Source organism: Amia ocellicauda, chromosome 3 (genome assembly GCF_036373705.1).
Source record: "Amia ocellicauda isolate fAmiCal2 chromosome 3, fAmiCal2.hap1, whole genome shotgun sequence".
NCBI classification, from domain to species: Eukaryota; Metazoa; Chordata; class Actinopteri; order Amiiformes; family Amiidae; genus Amia; species Amia ocellicauda.
Genome location: NC_089852.1, coordinates 25,987,388 through 26,013,383, shown reverse-complemented (window position 1 = coordinate 26,013,383; position 25,996 = coordinate 25,987,388). Strand labels below are relative to the sequence as shown.

Genomic DNA, 25,996 nt, shown 5'->3' with positions numbered 1-25,996 from the left:
GGAGGACTTGCAGATTGGAAGTCTCTTCTGTCTTCCTAGTGTTCACTTCTTGCACTTATTGATTTGCCCCTGACACGTGTGTGTGTGTGTGTGTGTGTGTGAGAGACTGTGTGTGTCAGTGTGTCTGTGTGTGTTTGTGGGGTGTGTGTGTTTGTGTGTGTGTGTGTGACTGTTTATGTGGAGGCGGGATTGTCAACGCCTTTGTATACGTGTTAATATGACTGTGTGATAGTGTATGATTATACGTGGGCACACCTTTGTGCCAGATAAAATGTGTGTATATCAGCAAGATTTGAAAAGAGGCATGCTAAGACACTGGCAACTCATTTAAAGCCTGATTGATGTAACAAATCACTATAAAGTGGAAGAAAGAAGATACAGTTTATATTAAACCCATAATACATAATATCTAAAAATATGGTTTCAAAAATGAAAAACATTTTTGGCACCTTTTGAAACTCACACGGTAGGTCTGTGCGTGGGTGTGTGAATGGTTGTGGGAGTGTATTTTTATTTTTTTCCAACTCACTTGTGAACACACTATACCCCAGCTCCTCACATGTGTCTGGTCGTTGGTTTCACTAGTTGGCGACGGGGCACATTTGTGCAGCAGTTGTGAAAGAGAGCTGAGGAGGCTGAATATTTGTGGTCAACAACAAAAGAAAAGGAAAAAGGAATGCCCCGCAACCACCCACGCCACCCCTCCTCCCCCCCACGACACACCACACTTCCCTCTCCTCGTCTGTCTCTCTCTGTGTTGCCTGTTTACAAGCAAGTCTGGAAATTATTAGAGTACTGTGTATAAAGCCTCACAACGGTGCACTGCTGGGAGCCTGGATGTCACCATGGGCACTCCCCTTCAGAGCATTAGACAGCATGCAAGATCAGATAAAGCAGCAAACTGTTTTTCTTGTTTTTTTTCCTGCAATGACATCACACTCTCCTAGATGCCCTGTTAGATGTGTTTGTCTCCCTTTGATCGAAAACAGGTGCCTAACCTGATCAAAAATAATTGCCAAGTCATTATAATCCTGACTTTACTGCCACTGTGATTCACCTTACACTGTAACCAGCTAAAATCCAAATAAAAAAACTACTGCAAACACTTTGAGATTCAGATTATATGATATAATGATGTCCATAAAATACTTTATTTACAATGCAGGAAAGAAAGAAAAATATACAAATATTACCGCAGTTGCTGAGGCTGCAAAGAAACCTGTGGAGCTCTCACATACCTGATAATGAGTGCAAGTGATTTCCATTCAAATCGTCATGGCCAACTGAGGATGTGAGGTAATAAACGTTACGCACACAACGCAGAGTCGCTTGTCAGCACAGGCACTGTGCCCTGCACCCTGTGCCAAAGTGGAATACTTTCCAACCCATAGGAGTGCAGCAGGAGACTACCATTGCGCAGCATTTGGGGTTTTACGAGCTGCAATTGGTTACATTATCGTTATATTCACAGCACACTTTGAATCCTGCCCCTTCACAATGCACAGCGTTTCTGTGTTATCAGTACAATGTGGACAAGTGACTGCGGCTTACAAAACACGAGCTGGATCAAACTTTGGTGCCTCATTGGTTGACCTGCAGGCTTACGTCCCCCCCACTTGCAGCCTCTTGAAGCCTATTCAGGATCAAAGCATTTCACAGAGGGGCACACAGGGCTCTGGTTCCGGAGGTGTCTTTGGGTTTTCATTGCACACGAGCTCCCACAAACTCCGCCCTTCATTTCTTTTGATCTGCTGGAGTGAATCTGCACAAACACTAAATCTTTGGACATGGGGGGGGGGGGGGGGGGGGGGGGGGGGGGCTTGCCAATGCGCACGCAAAGCATGGAATGTAGCAACAAATCACTGACTGTCTTTTAAGAGCCCTGCGGGTTTTTATAGGTGACTTAATGGCTAAAGACCTAGAATCTGTGCTAATCTACAGCAATTATGTCAATAACTAAGTTAATTAGGTAATTAAAAGCCAGGTAGGCCCTGTGGCTTTCTAAGATCAGGACTGAACATCACTGTTGTAAAACATTAGCAGTCACAGTGACAGTACAGAAGATGTTAGCAGTTGTTGTCAGTGCCTGACAGTGGAAACAAGTACCCCGAACAAGTACCAAATCTTTCTGCTATACAATAAGAAGCCCACAGAACTTCACTCACTTCCTCTGTCACCTGAACTCCAATAACCTCGTAGCCTGACCTCAGGTAACCCCTGCTGCTACATGCATGCCTTGTCAACACATCTCAAATACTGTGCAAGATAAAGAAAAAAAGAAAAAAGTTTCCCATAAATGTCTTCCTCAGGTATTCAGTTAAGTGCAACAGTTGGGAAACCAAAAAAAAAAAAAAAAGTACAAAGTGTTCCAATTGCTTCTGAGATAAACCAAACCACTTCCTTCCACAGTTCAGCAAAGCCAGCACTGAAACCTCAAAAGTGTACAGTAAATGAAACTACTGTCTTCCACTCTTTAGGCTTTAGCATTACTGCACTTTTACCACAAAACAAATACTGCAGGTACTCTGACCACTGAGCTCCTGAACACACTGCAGGCCCGCACTCTGACCACTGTGCATCTAAACACACTGCAAACCCGCACTCTGACCACTACTGAACACACTGCAGGCCCGCACTCTGACCACTACTGAACACACTGCAGGCCTGCACTCTGACCACTGTGCATCTAAACACACTGCAAACCCGCACTCTGACCACTACTGAACACACTGCAGGCCCGCACTCTGACCACTGAGCTACTGAACACACTATAGGCCTGGAACTGCACTCCCCTCCCCCCTCCAATTATCCATATAAAACTCTTCCTATCCATCTGTATTGTCTAGAAAATTAAACAAAAACAAAACAAAACAGACTCACTCTCAGCAATGTGACACCCCAGGTTCAGTCGAGTTCTGCTAAAGCCCAGCACACTGACACCGACTCCAGAACTGCTCCCCTAACAGTGGAAATCCTTCAGCAATGCTTCAGTGGAGGTCCTCCTCCAGTGTGTCTAACACAGTTAATATCCGTATCTCCCAGGGAGAGTCCCGCTGCCTTCACCCAGGACTATGAATATCACATTCAAGTCAACTGAGCTGCAACTGAGTCAAACTTACTATCATAGATACATAGATACCCAGAAAGACAAAGAGAGATGCATACAACACACAAGCATGGTACATGTATATCGATATATATGCATACTTAGATACATACAGATATAATGCAGATAGGATTCAATCTGAATGTTTTTCTTGGCAAAACCTTTTGTGCTGCTGTGAAACTAAGGGGACACAATGTTGCTGTTGATACTGATTCAAGTCCTTTTCTGATGGGTAAACTGTGGATTATTATTCATTGGTTTAGCCGACACCTTCATCCAACTTGCAGATAGAGGTCAATATAATCAATAAGAAATACTATGATTGGCGTACATTTTATGACAACACAAGTGCTTGTGCAAGAATAAGCAGAGTAATGCTGGATATTGTAGCACATGGGGTTAAAGGTGAAGGTTTAATCTGTGTATTAGTACTGTGCCAACAGCGTCGCGATTCAGTACTTCAGCTGTCGCTACCTTGATTCATTCCTTTGTCTCCATTTATTTTCCTGTCACCACGTTCAATTTCAATAGGTTACCTTCAACCTACAGGCCCTACCACTGAAAGAACAGTATTGAAAAGGACAAGACATTCAGAAAACTGTCAAAGAGATCTGTATTTGTCAGGAGAAAGAAAGAAAGGAAGAACAGAAGGAATGTATGAAATAACTCGAACAAAACTAAAATAAAAAAATGTCGTGTTCAATTTTAGGGTGAGCCCGAGTGTCTCTTTTATCTGTGTGGCTGAAGACAAAGCTGCCCATGCACTGTGGGTGACAGGGTTTTTCCTCCTGTGCTCCAAGCTGTGGGACACTAAGTCTTTTCTCTGTTTTCTTTTTAGCTCTTGTTGTGATTACATTCTTATTGCGTAGTATATCATTGTGTACACGGCAGGATTGTTTAATTGTTATTTTATCCGTTTGCTCAGTTGTGAAGCACTTTATGATGTTTATTTATGAAAGGCGCTATACAAAATACAAATTATTATTATATAAGCTAGCCTGCAATCTAAACATTAAAGCCACAGAAACAATAATATAATATTCAGTGGAGTGGAAGAACACTGAAATAAATCCAAAGAGAAATCAGGAGAGTACGTTAGGCTCTTCTGTTAGGACATGTAGGTCTAATGCCCCTGTCTCAGAGACCTTCAGGCCTGGAAAGGTGTCTCTTTGTTAGGGATGGGGATCGATACCCGGTTCTATTAAGGACCCAGTTCCAAATTTCTCAAAACTCAAAGATCAATAAGGTCCGAGCTTATCGATATTGCTATCGAGACCAGTGGGTAATATAATGTAACATTAACTTATGTCTCGAGAGACAAGAGTCATGTCATTTAAATCAAATCACTGGTGCACAAACATACATCGATTGTCAAATAAAATTACAAAATTCAATTGAATTGCCTGCCAAATGCCTTTAAACTAAACGAAGAAGAATTGAATTGCCTCACGCCCTAATTCGCATAATTTCTCATTTCGTTGCTTGCTAGGATGGCTGAACGTACTAAGCGGTCAAAGGCTTGGCTACATTTTAATAAAGCCAATGATAAGGAGGAAGCGACATGTAATTTATGTTCGAAGGTAATTTCTTGCAAGGGGGGGACACTACAGCAATGATTAAGCACCTCAACGTTGTGCATCAGTTAAAGGGAAAATGCAGAACCTTTGACTGTCTTCGAGTCGCAACGGTGCCAACTCCGGCTGCCGTTGCAGGACAATCATCCTTGTCCACCCAAGGTGTGCATGGTAAGCGCACCCCAACTTCGTAGCAAGTCTCCATCGTTGACAATAATAAGCCAATTCAGGGCTCTACAGTGCAACTATTTCACTTGCATATGCCCCTAAAATTAGATAAGTGCGCGAACCAGAAAAATGATTTAAGAGCACAGTGTGTGAGTAAAGACTAGCCTCCCCCCCTACTCCACCCCTTCAGAGAGGGTGTTTTCCACTGCTGGGGACACCATCAGCCAGGAGCAATCCAGGATCATGCCTGACAAGGCATACATGCTCATTTTTCTGCAGAAAAAACACTGTTAAGAAGAGCTTTAACTCTTTTTTCTTTTTGTTGTGTAAAGCATAATATTAATTTTATTTATGTATATTATTTATTTTCTTTGTTGTTGGAAAAAAAACGTGTTGGACATTTTGCTGTTGATATATTGTTTTACTGTTCTCATAGTTATACGTTATGTTGAAGTCAGAAATTAAAGACTCACAGTTTTTGCAATAATAGCAATAACAGTTTTGTTAAGAATTTATTGTCGTCTCGTCTTTCCACCAAATAATAGAAAAGTAGCAATAGTGGTATCGATAAAGACTCGGATCGTTAAACAATCTTGAAAATGGTATCAATATCAATAAAAATTAACTCTTTGTCTATGTGTATATCAGAAGGTCAAAGTGGCCAGAGGTCAATACGCAAACCAAAAAAAACACAAACAACAGACAAACCACCGAGCTCTTAGAAAGGATGGTTAATAGGTCATGAGAACAGGAAGTCATTAATGAAAGAGCACCATCAACTAAACAACAACAACAACAATAACACCAAAAAGACACAGCCATGGAAGCCCTGTTTGATAGCTACAGGTCTTTCTGTGAGCATTAACACAAGAGTGATCTCGGTGACACAACGCTGAGCTCGGTCTGGGTCTCAGACATCAATCCGCAGTCACACACACACTCCTGGCAGCCCTGGCTGAGTGATTTTTTTTTCTGAAAAGACAGCTATCAGGCCAGCTGCTCTAGGCACCGTGGAGGACTACGAGGGGAAATGATTTCAGTGCGTTTATTATTTCACCACTAAGGCTGTCACTCCTGTGCTTTCACATGGCCAGCCTCAGGATAAAGCCGGCATCTTTCTCAAGAGCTCCTCCAGTTCTCGGGAAGCACGCGGAGCCGTTTGTGTGACTGAAGAAAAAAAAAAAGGTCTGCTTGCTGAATCAATAAAGCCCAAGAAGAAGAGCTCAACGTGAAGACCTGGACAAACTTCTTCACAAGGCCAAGAAAGGCAGAGTGTCGGTTTGCATGGCAGATGTGTGTCACGGTGTGAACGACTCCAGTGAGGGCTGTGGTATGTGCCTGTAAATCACACGGGTGAAGGGGATGCCACCGAGGGTTTCAGCAAGAGCTTTCATCTGAAGCTTTAAAGTGTAACAAAAACTCATTCACCTAGGCATATAGCAGTGTTTCCCCAACCATTATACTGGGGGGGGCCACCATCCTTGAGCAACACAAAAAAATAAATAAATGCTTGAACGGCCCAAAAACAAAATCAGTCAGCACCCCCCCCAACCCAGTTGACGATCTAGCAGCACCCCCCTCCCCCGTCAACAATTTAGTGCCAATGCATAATTTCTGGGGGAAACGCTGTATAGACTACAGTGAAGGAGTATTTGGTAGTGCCATTTCTATGACTGACAGGACATATTTCCTCCAATGGAAGCCTGAAGACAAATGGTGGCTGAAGTTTCAACAAGTTCTTCAAAGTAGAAGAGAGAGAGAGAGAGAAGAAAAGTGTGGTTTGGCTTTGAACCTCAAATGTAGGTTATACCTAAGCACATTAAGTCATACTGTTAAAGATAAATAAAGAACATCATATATATATATATATATATATATATATATATATATATATATATATATATATATATATTGTTTTCAAAAAGCACTTTTAAAAATAAACGATAATAGCAAAACACTATGATTACAAATGTATCCCCAGATTAAATCCACTCCTTCTGGCTTTAGTGGCTAAACACTGCTCATAAACATGTTCGCCACACGGCCCTTATATAGTGACTCTCCTCAGCCCTACGGCCACTAAAAGGCAGTGTGGCCACAGATGGTACCTTTGGCTTGAATGTAGAGTGCATTTTACTGCAGTGATGGAGTAAGGCAGAACACAGACATGCTGCCCAGCTCACCACGGCCAAAGTATACACTAACACATTTTTTAAAAATGTTACCTATAACAATTCAAATATTTACTTGCATATTACTACAAATTACTATTATTTACTTTTCTTTACGGCTTATTTATCTGGATATACTTGTTCAATCAGGATGCTTTAAACCAAATAACTGAATTACTTGAATATCTCATCAATTATTAATTAAAATTACTTGTGGAGTACATAGATTGTTTTTTTTAAGTAACTTCACTTATTATATTAAACAATAAAACATATTTGTTTTGTAATAGATTTACTTATATCTTACATGACTAGCAATTGCTACCGAATACTGTACATTTCTAAGAATTACTTGCAGAATGGACCATTTTTTTCCTTAGTTTGGAGTAATTTTATTAATTAAATTAAGAACAAACAAGTATTATTTTTGGAAGTCCTTAAGGATTATTAACATTCCTGGGTGACAAAGCACATTTCAGTTATGGTTCCTCTCTGAATAAATGCTGTTTGATGCATTCAGGGCGAGCGACTGCAAAGCAGCAGCTGAGAAGTCATGTGAGTTCCAGCACGAAAAAAAGACAATCCCAGTGCAATTTATTAACACAATACTACTGGGAAAAGCAGCACCTCCCTGGAGACTATATTGTATCAACACTCTGTACTCTCTGTACTGGTTCACCTCATGTGAACCTTAACAGACATTTCAAATCAGAACTTGATGAACTCGATACATTAGTGCTGGGATACAGATTTAGTTCTATGGAAAAGTGATTGATCCAGATACATTAATATCTGACTTCCACATTCACCCTCTAACACAATGGAAACCTGGCCTATATATAGATGCCTAATCTAGTCTAATATAGTGCCATCAACTAGCACTGGGCATAGTGAGCCTACCCCAAAATACAACACCTTACCTTTCAATGAGGACATGTTCATTGTACTGCAATGCAGATTAAAATATTCCAAATGTATAATCAAATGCTAATTAGATCACAAACCTGGACTCGTAAGCCTTCGGGGGCAGGTTGCAGAAACACTGGTCTATCCTGATCACTGTAGGCTCCCAAAAGCTCTTCACAACTGTTAACAAGAGTTAACAAGTGCAGTAGGAGTGCTCTCTGGGCTGGAAACCACAGTGGGTGTGCATGTTTATAATAACCTATGTCGGATTTGCCAAACAGCAAGCTGCATTTACCTGTCTGTGCATTGCCCAATATAGGCAGGTTTCACAATGCATGTACCTTACAAGTTACATGACAGTCATTCAGAGATACTGTCACCACAGATCTTATATTTGATTTCCCTCTTCAGACATGACAGAGTATCTACTAAATCTGCTGCACAGACTGAGTGGCACACACAGTATGGACTCTGGCGCAAGGAATCCATTTTCGGTTTGTCACTGTAACATTTATAATACACTTTGTGGGGCATGCGGGCAAATGCCAGACAGGATTACTGCCCAATTCCAGTGTGATAACTAACTAAATTAATTTCTGAGCTAAATATATGTGGCATTCTTCAGAACACACTGGAGAAGTCATGACCTAATTTATTGTGTTGCAGCAGTCTCCTGCAGAACTGAGTTGGCATTCAAATGGAGATTTTATCATATCAGCATATTTTACACCGATGACCTAAAAAACACAGAGAAATCACAGTAAACTTGGGGCACGGTTCTAATTTGCAGAATGGGAAGTCTTTTGAGAGGTTGCACGCTGGGCTGGAATGTATCAATATATCATGTCATCATGTTAAACAGGTCAGTTTGATGCCGTTATTTAATGTGCTCACATGCTGACACCAGATACTGTACATTAGAACGCATTTGTCATTAGTCACTCATTAGTCAAGTCTTCAGTTGTATCATTATATTAAATGCATATGCATAGCATTAAGCAAAAATACCCGTACACACTTCGAACCACCTGAACAGAAGCAGCTTATCAGAATCCCGCTTTTGCAATTTGTTACTTTGCAGAGAGTGTGTAAACCTCTGAGCACACCTGATTTATGGTGTGAGAAGCACAGTAGTCCACCCAAGGTGCCTAGCAACCCCATAGGACCACCTGTGCTGTTGCCTGGGAGTCTCGTAGCAAAGCAGCCCCAATCTGTGTAGGCCTGTGTCTTGACAAGGGCAGCAGAGGGCATTACAATCCTAATCTTGCTTCCATTATTTATCCAGTATTTCCAATAAAAGCTACAATCCAGAAAATACAAACAAACAAAAACAGTCAAGCGAGAGGGCAGGTCAGGGGCCCAGTCTCCCAGATCCAGATGGCTGACTTAACCCTTTCACTGACAAAGTGGAGAAAGCTCCTGTTCGAGTGGAATTACCCCCCACACACACATACACACACCTGCAACACAAGGGACCAAGTAATGAGGGAAGAGTACTGTCAAGAAACAATGAGCTACACAAATTCGGAATATGTGACTCGCTAGGCCCCTTAGAGAAATTAGCCAGTTGAAAGCAATTACTCTGCATTTCTCCCAAATAATGAGAACACACTAGCCTGATCGCTGCAAAATTCATGATTTGCAGAAAGCTCAAAATTGCCAGTGCCCATATAAAAATTAATAGAACAGTAGACGCTGCAAATTGCTGTCATTTTCTTCAAATGGGAATTACAGTTAATTTTCCCCTCTTTACCTCAGTAAATTCCCCCCCCCCCAAAAAAAAAAAACAATTGACTAATTAAAATATAGGAACTTACTATGTGCTACACTGTTTCTTGCTATAATTGTTAGTGTCCTCCATTAATTATTTACACGTGGGGATATATCCCTGTTGTGTATCCCACTCTCTGATACCTATGCTAATCCTATTCTCAGATTGAATGTTACAGTTCTAGGCACAGATCTGTAGCATCAGAAACAAAGGAGGAAGTAGGCCAGGGTTCAGAGGGTTAATTCCAACACTCCCCTTGATTTCTGAATTGGGTGAATGAATTCACGCATCGCTCTCTAAAGCTGACAATGTTTCAGATTAGTGTAATGCAAAACAGGCAGGCCTCTCTACCCACTACAGAAACCTCAGCACCACCGAGGGTGTAGCTGTGTCCATTTGTTCGCATTTGCTGTGCGACTTACATAGCAGGTTTAAACATGTTCCGCAGCCTTGTTGTCAGCGGGATCGTCTTCTGGCGGGGACACGGCAGTTCTCAGCAAAGCAGGCTTATGACACTTCTCTCTGCATTTTCGGTTTCTCTTTCAAGAGGGTCTCGGCCTGTGGGTTGTGCGATTTCCCTTTTGTTGTTGGAATTTGGCACATTCATTAAGCGCTTGACCCACTTGTGCTAGGCCTGTTACATAACTCATTGTGTACAAGTGTAGGGAGACTGCAGTCTGGAGGCAGAGGACGGGGGGCGGGGGGGGAGAGAAAAAAAAAACACAGAAAGGAAAAGCGCCCCATCATGCTGTTATTATTCCTGTATCCCCTTGGTCAGGTGACACGTGGCTCTTGGCTGGCTGAGATTGACTTGCCTGACTGGCGCTGAAAGACGCAGTGTTGCCCTTCACTGTGTGACAGCTCTGTCCTCTGGCCTGATATGTTGTCGACAGCACTGTTTACAGGAACAGCGTGACACAGGGAGAAACTGCACAGCACACAAAAACCACCAACACCTGAGGACAGACAGCACACACACCAGAAGGGCACAGGGGAGCAAAGCACCACAGGGACTGGCGGGGGCCATTCTTAAAATATTCAACATTTAAGCTGTCCCCCCCCCGACTGAAATGGGCAGACTGCTTGCTGCTGCACAGTTTTGCACGTGCTGTCCCACTGTACAAGTGACTCCACCACCCCCCCCCAAGTTTGGCCTGCTTTTAAGCTCGCTCCAGACACATACTGCCAGTGTGCCAATGGAAGTGGGAATGTCTGTGTGTAGGCTGCATGTGTCAGTGAGAGGGGGACTGGGGGAGTGTGTTATTCTTGTGTAAATGTGAATGGGGAGTATACGTCTGTTTTGTAGGAGTATATGTGGTTAACTGCATGTGACCGTAATTGTTTAATTGTAGGTATTATTTTGCATGTTTTAGCCTGGTTGAGTGAAGGGGAGCAGTCTGTATGACGTGGGTGCAAGGAGGTAAGGGTGAGCTAAGGGGGAAGTTGGGGAGACAAAGAAAGCTGCTTTAAATGAGGATTTCGGCAGTGTATCACAGTCTTGCCATAGGAGCCCTTCTAAAGCCTATTAGACCCCTCTGGCTGGCTCTGGCACCTCCTTCACTGATTCAGTACTGCTTTCCCAATGAGGTGCCCATCCACTTCAAAACAGGATGACGGAACCAGGGCCTAGTGCCGAGTTGAGGACATTGGTTTAAACGAGAGGCTGTTAACGGTTCAACTGCATCATTAGCTGCTGAGCTGTACTCACTTACACGTGCACGCACATGTGACCAAGTTATATACACAAACGCACAAACACACACAGTCATCGTACATGTGCCAAAAGCTCAATGAAATAAACAATTAAAATAAGACATGTTGTCTTAAATGAGACAAGACAAATGAGACACATCATTAAGGCCAGGAACAGACAAACCAGAGAGTGCTAATTATAGTGGAATAAAGCCTACCACTGCAATGATGTGTCAGGATTCAATATAGGGTAAGATCACTTAAACCTGCACCCATTGCCTCTATATTGCCCCCACACCTTGATACTCCTCCACACTCACCAACACTGTAAACAGACTATTTTTTTACCATAACGTAATTCTGTCACCAACTCCTCTCTCTGCATGTCTACACCACTGCAGACATTGGGTTATCAGCACCGTTCTGCACTGAACCCGCACCTTGATATGCATAACAGAGATGCCACAACAAAGATGCATACTGATGAACTGGAGTGAAGGCCACAGTATCATAGGCACTTTTCACTCAGACGAGTGCCGCTCGCCCTCTCTGCCCCTGGAGCCGGGCAGCAGGGGTAAACCATTGCGATATGCCTTGTGTTTTCTTACTGCAGCACAGGAATAGCAAGCTGATGAAGATATAGGATTGTGCATTGCTGCCCTTCATCAATTCAGCAGAAGCAACTGTAAAAGTCTGTAAAAAGTCGGGAGCAGATTTGTTGCTTTTGACAGTCAGTTTCTGGACTTCCTGCCTGCTGTTTTTCTGCTGTGTTGGCACTCAGCCTATCCCTGTGCCCTCCACAGGCCTGCAGTACCCAGCACTGCCAACTGCTTCCACTCAGCTGTGTGTGTGGTGTGTGGTGTGTGTAAGTGTGTGTGAAGGAGGGATTCTAAATCCACAGGCATAAAATAAAGCCATCAATTGAAAAAGATTGTTTGCCGTATACAATATGTAAGTGCTAGGTGGTAGTCTGTCTTCGATCTGGAACAGTAAAGGCCCGTTACTCCAGTACATGTTCTACTGGGTTTGATGGATCTGAGAGGACCGCATTGTTCAGTGTTTTACACATTTAGACAAATATCAACAGGATACACAGTGGCACTCCCCAGTCTGTTACTGACATCCCACTGTACAGCCAGCGAGGTAGGGACTAGCCCAAGGTGAGATGGGGGGGGGGAATTCTGAAGCCTGCAAGTGCTGTAGCGCTCCCAGTTCAGGGGACTGACTAGCCTGGGAACCGACTGCCATCCTGCCGGAGATGCCAGCAGCACTGTGGGGGCAGCAGGTCAGGCAGCCTGGCAGGGCATGTGAGAACTGCTCAGCTCGGACAGCAGGGCTCCCCTGCCCTACATAATGTGTAGCGACCCACACACCGCCACACACACTGCTCTACCCAGAAGGAGAGCTAAACCTATTTTACACTCACACTTCAGTTACTTCATCATTAGTTAGGTTGTACGTTGTTCTTCTGCCTGCCGGCCACTGATTTTGTATTTATCATCACTGTATTATGAAGTCCAGTACTGACAATCGCATCCCGCCAAGAACCCAGCCGAAGGAGTGTGCAGATTTTTCTTTTACTGTTAACATAAATTCAGTTTAGGAGGAAAATTTACTGTGCTTCTCAGCAGCTGGCTAATCGCCCATTTTATTCTTGCATGTGCTGAAGCCCATGCCATGATATATACGGTCAGGTGCGTGTGATCGGTAAATCCCACTCCTATCAACGTGATGGCAGCACGCATCTTCGTGACCGCACCTGCCCTCCTGCGCTGGCATGCTTGACGTTCCTTTTCATTAAACAAGTCGTACACCAGACTCAATTCATTTTTTATTTTTAATAGGATGTGGAATCACTGACACTGCTGCTGCCACAGCTAAACAAACAGAGTGGTGTATGCTCTCTAAATTATTTATTTCCCCCCACCACCCCCTCGTCCCCCTGGTGTTCCTGTGCCAGCAGATGAATTTACATCCCTGAAAACATGCTGAAGGCACGAGGAGAGGCAGACTTTTAAAAAACAGGATCCCTCAGACAGTTCTCACTTGCTAGTTGATGTTCCAAGCTTTTAAGTGGCTGGTGGCTTGTTTGCTAAAAATAACTGTACATTTTTGTTGTTGTTGTTGCTGTTGCTGGAATCACAGCATTTTCAAATGTACTGACACTCGCTCAGTGTGCGTTCCGTAACATTTTAGTAATGAATTTGTTTGAAGAGGCATCTAACTACAAAAATATTTAATCCGAAGCAGCCCAGCATCCTGGGACTTTTGGATGCATGTCTCCGGGGGTAAATAAAGACTGGAGGGAGCATATACTTTAAACTGGTGTGAAAGTAATTCCAGGCTTCTTACTATAAGCTGATTTGCATTTCCACTGCTGTTGCATTTGGTGCTTTTACTGTGCAGAAGAACAACAACAAAAAATCCTTTAAGAAAAAACACAAGGAACAAAAATCAGCAAAGTTAGAGAAATATTTTTGCTACAGTCAATGAATATGAAGGACACAGGTCGGGGAGGGAGGTTATGCGGTGGGGGTTAAATGTTTTGCTTGCCACATACAGAACTAGAGAACCCAGACTAGGAAGGGAAATACTCTTTAGATATAGCAGTATGGAATGAGGTGTGTATTGATTTTTAGATATGTATCAATGAGATATATACAGAGCTACACAGGATAGTGCAAATACGTTAACAGGGTTCCACAGCAAATGAGTTTCATAGTAGTAGATAACCATCCAAATGCACTACTCTGTGTGACTGTATATGTACCCAAGCAAAAACAAAACAGATCTCGGTAATTAAACTTTATTTTAGAGCCCAGTGGTATTTTCACAGGGGAATTAGTGCACAGAATTCACCCTACTGCTGAGGCGTATAATATCCCAAGAGGTCAAAATCCTCCTGTTTAAGAGATCTTGGCTGATCCCAATCCCAGGATGCATTGTCCTGGACAGACCCTGATGCTTATCCTACTAGGATCTGGCTAATGGACTCGTCGCAATGAATAATGATATGGCTAAAACTACTTTAATCCATAAGACCTCAAACCAGGTCACCAGAATTTACATGTCCTCTCCTCATTAAGCACTATATAACTGGTGCTGTATTGCACAGATTGGTCCTCAGTCCAGCAGAGCTACTATGAAGTCAAACTCACTCACACCGCACATTTCCTAATTGACATCATTACTACATTTTCTAGTGAAATTAGTCTCTTGCTCTAACTGTGCTCTGATGACAGCATATATTATTATTATTATTTATTTCAGCTGTCATATACTGATCCAGCTCTACCCGTTACGATGCTTGGTTGTAGTACTGTGATAAAAAGCACAGATAAACTGTGTGTCATTCAGGGCGGTACAGCAGTCTGCCCTGAGAACCCACTGTAACTTGGTAACACTGCAAAAGCTCAACGGGCTTCTCCCACAGAAAACAATTCAGTTCTGTCAAGCCAATACAAATTTGATTTGCCAGTGTGTTATGAGAAAATGAGAGGTCAGAGGGCATTCCCAAGACCAGCATACAATATTGATCCAAGAACCTCATCACTTTACTGAAGATCCCAGTGAATGCACTGAAAAACGCCTTCTCATAGAGCGCTGAGTGAGCCTCCCATGTCAGTTTGCGTGTCAGCAAGTCTGGCTGAGTGCAAGAGCTTGTGAGTGTGAACACCAATTAAAACAATTTTTTCCTTTTGTTTTCAAAACACTTGCAATTGGCAATTGCCATTTAGGCGAGGGCGTCTGTCCGCAGAAACAGCTCAGTGAATGTGCCCCAGGCTGCCTGAAGACGTGGCTGAGACTCCATGTGTGTGTGTGTCGGCGAATTAGTGAGCCCACAGCATGGCCTGCGTCTGAGTAAACACTGCATGCAATGAGGTCAGGAGCGAGCCACTAAAAGCAGGGCTCTTTCTCCAAAGAGTGAAGCGTCCACTTGTGCAGGACTGCGCTTGGCCACCAACAGCAGGTGTTGCAGAAGGCAGTGCATCAGTCATAGAAGGTGAAGCACACATGGATGTATTTAACATGGTGCTTAAGTGAGATGACTGGGTTCCAGGAGGCACAGGTGTGCTAATGAGGTCACGCATGGTCACGCGTGAGCAAACCTGCAGAAACTCTTACGAAGGAAAGCAGAGGCAAGCTAGACCACACTCGATGAAGCAACAGCTGGCAGGCGTGCTCCATCTCTGTGATGCTCGCAGCCCTTCGGTTTGGTCGGTGGCATTTCCTGACTCTGATTCAAGCACTCTGATGTTCTCCAAGTTCTCCAAGAGCTATAAAAACAGCTATTGACTTGATTTGAAAAAGAGAAATGTGTGATTACAGTAACTATATTTTATTAAGTCATTTTGGAGACATCCTTATTTATTGTTTAAACACAAACATACTATGTATTACATACATATTGTTTTGGGTTTTTTTGGTGCCAAGTCTACCCTTACACAAAAAGCAACCTCCTTCTGTACTTGTTGATCCTCAGCCACAGTCAAGCCGCTGTGAAACACGCTGCACAACCAAATCACACGTATGCCCATTACTCCAGGATTGGCGATTGCAGTTCTTGAGGGCTACAGTTTGAAGTTAGACCTAAAGATTGAATTACTTAACTGAAGTCATTATTAGGATAAGAATCACCTGATTATTTCAGGTCTTCATTAGTGATTGAACTGTACCTAGAAAACGTATGGAAACCCAGCCTTCTAGGACTTAACTCGTATACCCTCAAAATAACAATAATAAAAACATTAAAGTAAAAATATTAAACACAAATGTACAAGTGTACTCACAGTAAACATTGTCTCCGCCAAACATTTTACAGAATCGGAGTCAGTAGTAACATCTTGCACAGTTTGAACATGAAACTACTGGCATGATACAACAAGCCAAAGTGGAAACACAATCATTTCAGACATTATTGTGGGCATTTCTGTCACCACAGCCTGGAAGATTTACACAGATTAAATTTATGAGGTTACAAGAATGAGCACAAACTATTACAGTCATGTTTAGATAATGTCAGAGATCATTTCCCGTTCTTAACCTAACAAATTGCAGGTAATTTTCTTCCTCTCACTCCTGTAATCTGCAACTCAACTAAAAAAAAGAGAGAGACGGACAGAAATTAATTAAATGGCCTTAAAAGGCAATCACTGCTCTACTTTTTCAATCTACATTTCAACAAATCTCTCTCTAAGAAACCATAGTGGGACCTAATTAGCTGTTCCACCAAACATTCCTATTCTACTGTCTTCACCAGAGTTTGCATTATTTATTTCTGAAAAATAACTAAATAACTAAATAGGTCTAATTTCAACAACACATGAACTATTACAATAAACCTAAATGCATGCAGTGCCAGGCCTCTATTATGAAACTCCCAGTAGAAAGTTTAACATTAAGTGATAAAGATCAGCACATGTTGACAAATTAAGGGAAGTTTGAAAAGAAAAGAAAGAGAAAAAAAGAGAGAAAAAAATCATGCTGTTGGGTTTCCTGTTTTGCCAAAGTGGGGCCCCTGCGCGCATCTCATAAAGCTGGTTTGCAGTCATAGCACTGACATGCAGAGAATGTCAGCTTCATGCCAAAGACTGGGTTGCAACAGCACAGTCTCGTTTCCCGCTCAGACTCTCTGTGCTTATCTTCTGCTGTGAGAATTGTGCAGAACAAATTGGGGATCTTACTACGATGTGCAGCTGCAAGCAGAAGTCCCTCTGCCCTCCAACCCTGCAGTCAGATCTCCACAAAACCAGACCCTTGGCGTAAAGTAACAGGGGCACGGGAAGGGAGAGTAAGGGGGCAGTGCCGTTATCTGAGAGTTAATCTGGGTTTCACACAGAGGTATATCCAGGTATGTACAGCAGGACCCCGCTCTAGCAATACATGGATCACTGTAGAAACATACAAAACAACAACAGCGACAGGCATGTCTCATCTTGTTGCATGGAGGCAATAGCTGGCTCATCTGAACCTTCACACATTTGTGGAAAATATAAATCATTCAAGACAGATATATTTTTTTAGGCTACACTGTTTCTGATGGTTTGAGAGAAACAGATTACATTTTACTCTACAAAAGGGGTGGTATTATCTCTTACTACATTTGGGACTCAATTCAAACTTCTCTCATTTGGAAAGCTCCTTTAACTTACAGGCAAGATGAGATACGTCACTGAATGTTAAATAAGATGTTTTGGATTACACTACTCATTCTGGTATTAGCGTACTAACTGTCTCCCCAGGTCCTTTTCATTTTCCAGACAACGCTGTTTCTTAGTCGGGTCAAGTCCAATTCTTCTGATGCAATACCATGCGCTGCTATTTTAAGATCAACAATAACAACACGCCAGGCTTAGCTGGGCTCTTAAATTTAGGCACTGGCTGTTAAAAATAGTATGCTCGTCTGTAACTGGTCTTAAAATTAAAAACAAAGAGAGACAAAGTGGTGGAGACTTTAAATGCTGCCAAACCCTAAACCCCTGGAATGTCTCCACCGAATAATAAAATCAAATAAAAACTGTTCACAAAAATCAAGCAGGACGACCTCTCTAAAGCAAAAAGTGTGGTCTCCTTACAATCAAGGCCCTCGTATGACTGCAGGCACAAATGCCTGTGTTCCACATGAGTAACAATTGGCAACATTTACATCAAGTGCTCTGATCGGAATCAAATAATTAAATAAATAAAAACGCCCAACAAAAAATGTCTGAATCCAAGAGATGCAATTTTAAACACAACTAACTCTTCCAATTTCTTCCTTTCTACAATTCCTACTGGGTTAGCAAGGGGCTGTTGTTTTTGAGAGAGGGCACAGCGCCATGAAGCACTATCCTCACATCTGTGAGCTCTAAGGAAGATTCTGGGAAAACAGTTTGGCAACCTGCACAACCAGTTCTAACAAGGTAAATGAACTAATACATGCTTTTAAAAGATTCAAGCCTACAGGTCTCTGAATCTGTACAACATTCCTACGGTGGCATACCTGATACATAGTTGTACACATAAATGTATACACTTCCAATACACTCTCATGGTATTCTGAATATCTGTGTGTGGGGGATAATGACACCAAATGAAAGTGCAAAAGAAACTTGAGGCATGTATTATTTATATGCAAGGATATTAAATAAGGAGCACATCTGGAAAATGCTGCTTGGCACTTGGTCTCGGGTCTGAAATTCAATCAACATTCAATTTACAGGCTCACCTTACCACTGCTTGTGAGGGCACTTCAGACCCAGAAAAGAACTAATGACAGTTCACACTGGACCGAGGGAAACATTTCCTTGAAGACCTCAACAGCTCCAGTAACCGTTTCAATTGACAGTTTCCAAAGAAGGCCTGCTAAAAGGCTGACAAAGACCCATTAGACAACAAAGCATGCTTCAAGAAAGCCGGGAGCCCCAGCAAAGAAAATGACACACCGCTTAGTGCTCTTAACGAGACCGAAGCTCAAATTAAGATCCCCAAATATGCAAATTAGAGACTAAAAGCAAAAACAAAAGAATCTGACTAACTTGTGACACTTTCTTGTGAATGACACACGTGTTAACGTCGATCTATCCTTGACGATGTAAATCACGGGTGTTCAAATACCAGGCCATATCTCCCAATCCTTTACACTGAATTTGGCACAAACAACACACTCTACCCATTCACATTTTAATAGCAATAGGTTATATATTTGTCTTTTACTTTGGCCTATACTAAATCACTGTTCATTTAACGAACCAACCAATTCACATAGAAACAGTCCGAAATTAAAGAGAGATAGAGATGTCTCCACAAAGAAAATCGATAGTTAGATTCATTAATAAATTAACAAAGCTTTTTAAGATTCAGCATCTCCACATGGCGGGAGAGTGCCAATCACAATTAGAAGCATAAATCAGCGCAACACAGAAGAAAACACACACTGACAGGGACGCACACAAGAAAGAGTGCACAGCAGAGCCACCTAAATGCAACTACTCACAATTAATAACCTTGTGAAGGTGGAAGAATGGCAGCTGTAACTAAACCCCCTGAATGAAAGATCAGGCAGTCATTTCCTGTGAAATCTCAGATGTGAAGGGAGGTGTTTGCTTTGTTATCAATTTACTTTCTTGTGTAGTAATATACTGGTAGCTGATCATTTGCCTAATTAGATCACCTACACAGGCAAGATGTGAGAAATCCCTGACCTGAGAAAGGTGTTGATAAAACTACACTGCAAGGTACAATGTACACTGAAAGACTGTGATACAAATAATCATGACTGAAATAAAACCAAGATCACCAGCATTAGAGGTGTATAAGTCTTCCCACTTTGAATCTTTTAGTGTCTCTACATGCGCTACTCTACACTGCTTGATCATCTGCACAATAATTAAGATAATTAATAAGACAATCTGATAAAAGAAGCGTCATAAATTACATTAAAATAAATTTGAAAACAAAAGCTAAGACGAAAAGTCTTGCATTAATGCACAGGCAGAGCAGGGTGTCCATGTTGCGCACAGTGTGTGTCCAGGAATGCACACAGAGGGTTAACTACACTGCCGGTTCTCACAGCTTCTGACATCATAATACTGTGAATTGAGATCAGGACATCAGCTGCACAGCCTGGTTATATAACTGAACTCTTTTTCACATTTTTCTGTATCTAGCAGAGCTGCCCAGCCACCACAGAAATGAACGGACCAAGCCGCAGGAAATGTCCAGACGAGGTCACTTATGCCCTGCGAAAACAGGCACGTCCTCCGAGTTTATTCTACACTCACATTTTCCCAAACTGTGCTAGTAGGGGCATTGGTAGAGTTTTACTGGGAGAAACTGAGACAAACGCCCCAGTTGTTGTCCAGCACAGTATGGTGAAAAGCAGTACAGTCCCCTCCCACAAGTCTATTAAGGACACTGAGCTCAGTCTCTACTGTCCAAAACACCTCCTGCAACACATTCATTCATTCAGCACTTACGCTGCCTCCTTATTAAACACACCTCCCTGTAAAACTGCCAAATTGATTCACATTATATGGTGATTATTCTGTTTACACCCAAACAGTATAATAATGGCTTGTATTCAGAATATGCTAGATTTAAAAAAAAAAAAACCCTGATAAGATTAGTAGATGTTTATGGTTTTATTTCCACTGTGGGTTCTGGTTTTATTTACTGAAAGTTTAAATAACATTAAATACATGAAAATGAATACTACTTTACAACTGAGAAGCTTAAATGAATTAATAATGGTTTTAACTGCATGGTGTTGACATGGCTGTTGAATACATTGTTTTTAGAACTATATTTATAACTTGATTAACTTTGAAATGTCTACTTTCCAGATGAAAAGTTGTCAAATTTGGCATTACAGGTTTCTGATTTCATTTACAAAAATGTGATATGAATTCAGCTAAAGATAATGCTGGTTCTGTATTCTCCAAGCATAATCTCGGTTCATTCTTGACTACTTGACATATTTCCGTAGCAGTCGTTCAATATTTGAACTACAAAGACAACAACAGAGCAATTCATTCTAATTTCACATTAAAAACAAAAACTCTGCGATTGGTTCAATTCATGTGAATCAACCAACTACAGCACACCGTATGCAGCGTTATACCTTCATAAATGGAAGACGCAAATATCCCAGCATGTACTGCCAAAGAAAACAGTGTACCTATTCATTTGCACAGTTTTTGAGAGCTATGCAGAAAATACACTTACTGGCTGAAGCGATGCATTGCATTGCATTGTCAAACGATACTTTAGGGACTGGTTACATATCTGTTACATAGCTGTTCGACTTTTGAAAACATTAGTCTGGTCACAATCCAGCCACAGAAAGCACCTGTCCTTGTCCGCGGACACTGCGAGTCGCACCTCACCCAGGGGCCGCACTCCAGCAGCTGGATCCACATTCCAACCGCTGGATCCACTCTGATGCATTGTGGCAGGTCGGATCAATCCCAGCCATGGGTAATAACCTGGTAATAACCGCGTTTGCCCCCTACCTAGCCCACATTGTAACGTCACTGACGGATGAATTCGACAAAAGCCAAATATATGAAGCAACATTAAATACGCTAACGACGTAAATTAAACCATGATTTTTCACTAGTAGCTTATAATGTATACCTTATTACTACTATTACGACTACTGCTTTAATTATTATTATTATTAGTAGTAGTAGTAGTAGTAGTAGTAGTATCATGTAATCGTAATTGTTGACAGTTGCGGGAAGTTTTTTTTTATAAAACTATGGTAATACTTATAACATATGCTAATAATCATAATCATGGAAACACTTTCCAAAGTTTGTCCCGGGCAATCACGGATTATCAGAGACCTTAACGATGTCAGTCCACAAACTCAGAGCTGTCCAGAGCTGAACAGGACATGTGTCATTCAAAAGCAACGGGTCCTCTGAGCACACCGCAAAAACACTCCGGAGGAAGACGCTGGTTTGTGAAAGTATCGGCTCTGACATACAAGCCCGGCATTGCAGAAACACCTTTCTAACACATTGCACAGCGACTCTCCGAACCGGGGGATCGTGAAAACCAGCAACTTGAGACGGCATGTAAGAACAGCAACACCCGTCCGCACACAAGAGAGCAGGAGAGAAGGGTGCAAGTTAAAAAGAAAGTGAAAATGCTGTGTAAAGGTGATCTACCCAGGCGGACTCCGAGGCCGAACTGCTAGTCAAGCCTACTGTACGGATCTGTCAAAACCACGGAGCTGTAACGCACACTGGCGTTGGCGAGGGCACATTAAAAACGCCCAAGTGCAAAACGCAAGCTTTTCTCTCCAAGTGCTGTAGTTCGCGTATTTCGGGGAGACTCACCGTTCGCTTCCTATGCCCGGGCCGCTGGAAATATGCCTCGTTTTACATAGAAATGGGGGGAGAAAGTCCACTCGGGCTCCCTATTCAGCGCAAGTCTGGCAGTAGTTGTGCGCTGAGCAGGAGGCGCTTCCGCGGCTCATCCTCTCCGCTGCCCGGCACTGTTTTCATGCAGTTCTTGCTCTGCTCTCGTTAGACGAAGGCAATGTCTGTTTGTTGTTTTAATTTTCGTGGTGGCTGAAAAACAAATGTGGTCCAGTTATGTACCTCGCCTGCCACGACAGGGAAATGAAATCAACAGAAATGCTCAAATTGCTCCTCCCTCTCTCCCTCCCTCCCTCTCTCTCTCCCTCCGCTCGCTGAAGAAGAGTTTACTCAAACCATCTACTGCTCTCTGCAGGACTAATGTTGAACTGTGCAATTCCCAATATCCAGCTACTGCTATGTGGATACACGACAATGGCAGGATAGGCATAGAGAAGATAGAGAAGATGATACAGTGTAGGAACTGGGCGGATGTCATACTTAATATAGTGCCCAATGATATCTCTCAGCCTTTGAAGGCATTTCATTTCTGCTAGTTTTTCCTACGGGTCCCCATAGTCAAGTGGTGGAATAACGCCAGTCTTCCGGGATTGGACTGATTACATATTACATCAATATTTCTTTGATTACAGGATTTTTTGTAATACAGCAGCCTAATCTGGGCTGTTCAGCACACTTGCTCTTATTAAACTATGCTACAGTACTTTAGCATTGTTAGCACTTTTATAATTTACTCTGTAAAGTCTCCTATGCCTACCCCACCCTTTACCACACACAGACTTAACTGTCACTCTTATGTCTGCAATTGTTAGTACATTGTTCCAGGATGTGTGCTGACTGTATTTTCTTCTGATTATATTACTGTACTTTGTAATGCTTTGAAAATGTTCCTTGTGTAAACTGTAAGTCACCCTGGGTAAGTGTGTTTTAAATAAATACATACATACATAAGAGGATTTAGACACTCATGCATTTTAGCCTATTCCCTTACTCGTTCGCAATTCATGTAGCAGGTGATTATTACGAGAAAATTGTGAGGCCTGCAGAAGCCAGCCCTCCAGCACTGGTGTTTGCCTGCATCTGCGTGCAATGCTTGTGTAGGCCATGAAACCTTTCACCATCACTCACTGAACTTTATTTAGAGTTGCAGACATTTATGAATCTGTTTATTTATTGTATTCATTAAAAATAGTTAACGATTACAATATAGCTAATGATGCTGACATGGGGTGAAACTAAAATTAAAGAAAAGTACATGCATATGCTTTAGCACACTGGTGAGACCGTGTGTCAGCGATGTCTCCACCTCCTGTCTGAGCCAGCAGATAAAGGGCTACGCCTCCCCAGGTGACTGCTCCTCATCGTGACTGAGAATCCCCAACCCATGTGTTATTGTTATTCGGTGAAGATAGCTGCATTGTTGCCATAAATGTTAATTAGGCTCAGGGAGCAAAGGATCAAAGCAACAAAGAATAATAGAGGATTGTTGAGCTGCTTCACAGACCAGCAACTGAATAGGAATAAGATTGCATACGCAGTTCTGATTATACATTCGTCTTCATCAACCCCCTTCTGATGTGTATGTTAAAGAGGCGGAGGGGGGGTGGGGGCAGGCAGCCTTCTCTGGACACCTCTTTAAATGTGAAAGATGGGGAAGTTGGCATGAAAAGCCAGGAGTAACATCAGGCAGAGGGGAGCAGGCTGGGGGCAACGCAGACTTGGATTTAATGTCCAAACTGGCCAGTTCTCTTTATGCCCACAGCCAACTCTAACCTTTACCACTCTCCACTGTGGGTCATTTGTTTGTGTGCACCGATTCTACACACTAGGGTTCAGTTAAAGCCAAATTGTGAAATCCTCCAGTCTTTTTCATATAGTATTGTAATGTATATTATACCGTTGCTAATTCTGTACTCTGATAAATCTCATTGTCCTTCGTGAATAAACCAGGACTCACAGGTCCTTGTGTGACATCGCAAACCCAAAACTGTATTGCTCACATTTAATTATGATACTTCTGAAACAGATTCAAAACTCTTCAACTTAAAGAATGCTCAGTCTAAAGCTTTGTTCACACTGCAGGCCTTACTGCTCAAATCGTTTTTCATTTTTCAAATCTGTCTTGTAATACTGACTGTTTAAACAGCAGTTACAAGTGTTTAAATCGGATATCTGAGCATTCAGACTGTAGTCTTAAAACTGCCATGGCTATGATAGTTGTCATAACGACGGGATCCTTCGCGGTGTAGGTGGTGGTGTGATCCTCCATGCTTGTACGTTGTTTGTGTCGTGAAATGATGATGTCATCACTTTGTCGCATATGGAGTGCAGGGAAAAACACTTCAGGGCACATATAACAGATTTATACAAGGAATCAGATTTTAATCAGACTTAAACCACCTCTGAATGTGGTTTGAAGTGTGGCCTGTATCTGACTCCGTGTGGCTTATGTTTGTTCGACTGCACAAAGTAAATTAGATTTGAGTCAGATATGAATCATAAATAGGATCTGAGCCAGTTCAAACTTCCAGTGTGAACAAGGCTTAATTATCTGTCATCAGTTAATCCCTTTAGCATCCTTTTTCCTTGTTTAATTGATTTCATAGAATGTTGATCTGGTGCCTACAAGAGTAGCCCTTAAACTTATCTGATATACCTAATTATAAATAGACAATTTATAATATGACTATATCCAGTATCTGCATCTGTAACAAATTAAAAAATACTCATCATTAAGGAAAAAACAATACACTACTGAACAGTATTCAGGAAGCAAAACTGATTGTAAAGGATGTCTGTGTCTCTCTGTAACCCCCTATCCTTGGAACAAGACTTAAGCAAGACATTAGCAGACTTAAGCAAGTTTCCCTAACACTATTTGCTCTAATTGCTTTGTGTGTTCCTAAGCCATTCACTTGACAGACCACCTGTAACTTCGAACACTGTCTTCTAAAACCTGCAACATCAAAAAAATGGTAAGTAATAACATGATACTTAAATACTGTCTGTAAATTGCTGAGAAAATAATTAGCAGTGGAGTGTGAGCCATTAGCTTATCTGGCTTCTGTGAAAGGCTAAAGGTCAGGCAGATAATTACGCTCTTGGTTTAACAACTCACTTCTGTGATTTCAGATTCCCCCTCCCCAAAACATTAGTACCGCCTTAACATCTGTCCTCAAGCTCTTAAAGCATTCCTATCTATCAATTTAATTTGTAGCGTTCTTTGTCAATACTATGTGAATATGACATCTTGTCAATCACAAGACTGGGCTTTAAAATATGCGATTCAATGGAAATAAAAGACCAGGAAATGCTGCTGTCATTAGGGCTCTAGAGAGACAGAAACAAAGAGTCTGGGGCTGGCCTATAGGTATTGTCATCAGACCGCTGTCTGCTTACAAGTGCCAAACACAAGTGTATCCTTACGAGTGTACGAAAGCAGGCATTTCCAGAACCATAATGAGGCTTGTACCCTTCACCTCAAACCTATAGTGATTAGGCAGAGATAACGAATGACATGCAGCCCAATCACAGACACAAATGTAAGTGCTGTGAGGTGGGATCATGTGTTTACTTAACTGTGCATCTCCAACGCATCTCAAGACACAAGCCAGGTTCATTTGGCAGCATCTATAGAAAACGACCACATCAAAGATGGGAAGATGAAATCATACACTTTGCAGGGGTGACATGGAAAAGAGAAGCTGCAGATCGATGCGAGTGGAAACATCTTGGGGAGG

The 25,996-nt window shown here is 42.1% G+C and overlaps 1 protein-coding gene across 2 annotated transcripts in view; it reads right to left on the bottom strand.

The window, feature by feature from the left end:
* Window positions 1–22,619, bottom strand: part of LOC136743783 (thyroid hormone receptor alpha) — a 90,800-nt gene extending 68,181 nt beyond the window's left edge. For both annotated transcript variants that reach the window (XM_066698702.1, XM_066698703.1), the window contains exon 1: window positions 22,215–22,619. The gene's annotated coding sequence lies outside the window, so the exon portion shown is untranslated. The remainder of the gene's footprint in view (window positions 1–22,214) is intronic.
* Window positions 22,620–25,996: the final 3,377 nt, after the last annotated feature.